General features: G+C 46.4%; 1 protein-coding gene across 1 annotated transcript in view; it reads left to right on the forward strand.

Moving 5' to 3' along the window:
* Positions 1-450, forward strand: part of LOC138981491 (calcitonin gene-related peptide type 1 receptor-like) — a 129469-nt gene extending 129019 nt beyond the window's left edge. Inside the window, exon 12 of the mRNA XM_070354431.1 lies at positions 1-450. This exon is cut by the window's left edge and continues 860 nt beyond it. The gene's annotated coding sequence lies outside the window, so the exon portion shown is untranslated.
* Positions 451-1134: the final 684 nt, after the last annotated feature.

Consider the following 1134-nt stretch of genomic DNA (forward strand, 5'->3'; position numbering starts at 1 on the left):
CTGCCGAATGTACACCTACTTACCTTCTAGCCAGAATATGTGACGTAGATGATCTGCCGAATGTACACCTACTTACCTGCTACCCAGAATATGTGACGTAGATGGTCTGCCGAATGTACACCTACTTACCTTCTAGCCAGAATATGTGACATCCAGAGTATGTCTCAAAAATCAGTGGAAATCCTGTAGTTTTGATGAAACAAGGCAGGGCTAATTCCGTCAGTCTGCTTTACCTGCATCATTTTGGCTTCCTCTGCATTCAAATGGCTTCCCGAAACCCGGATGTGGTTCCGGCAGAGATTGTCAAAAAGCGTGATTGCGGCGCATTGCAATTATGTGCAGACTGTGAGGCAATGTTGGGCTGAAGGAAGTTGTCGTGTTGTCTGATGTGTTGTCAGGTTCAGCTTTGTGTGCTGCGCGAGTGAGTAGATAATGCAGCGTGGTCTTGGTGCAGTGTGTGTGGGGGGGGGGGGGGGTGGGAGAGGTCTGTAGTAGTGCAAGGGGGGGGGGGGGGAGCTTTAATTAATCACACAATGATTAAGATATTGCGGGGAGACCGACCAATATACACTAAAAAGGAACCGAAACAAAAATAATATCACAAGAAAAACTGACGTCATATTTTTCTTGTTTCTGTACTGAGTATTCGGTCGATGTCCCCGCAACATTTGCCCTGTGTCCAAAACAAAACCCCACCTCAAATGGGCATTAACTATGTGGCAAAACGAGGGATGTTCGCTTGATCCGAATAGACTGGCTTCATTTTGACTTGCGTGCGTGCTTTTGTTTGTACATTTCCTTGTTGTTAGGTCTTTCACAATGCTCACGTTTACGTTCACCACAGTAAGACTGTAGGTTACACCAAAGATATTCCTACAGCGTCTGTGGCCACACTCACTGCCGTGTGATATTGGGCTTAGCAACACTCACTGCCGTGTGATATTGTGCTTAGCAACACTCACTGCCGTGTGATATTGTGCTTATAAAGGGAAATTATACCTGCGCAGAGTCAGCGGCGCTGCATGCTGCTATTGGGATTATGACGAGTACTTGGCCTGTTTTCTTTTCTCGCAATGTGTAGCGGGCTGGGGAAAAAAAAGAATTACCTCTATTATCTGCAGTGCGTCGTCTGTC

This window comes from Littorina saxatilis, linkage group LG12 (assembly GCF_037325665.1).
Source record: "Littorina saxatilis isolate snail1 linkage group LG12, US_GU_Lsax_2.0, whole genome shotgun sequence".
Taxonomy (NCBI): Eukaryota; Metazoa; Mollusca; class Gastropoda; order Littorinimorpha; family Littorinidae; genus Littorina; species Littorina saxatilis.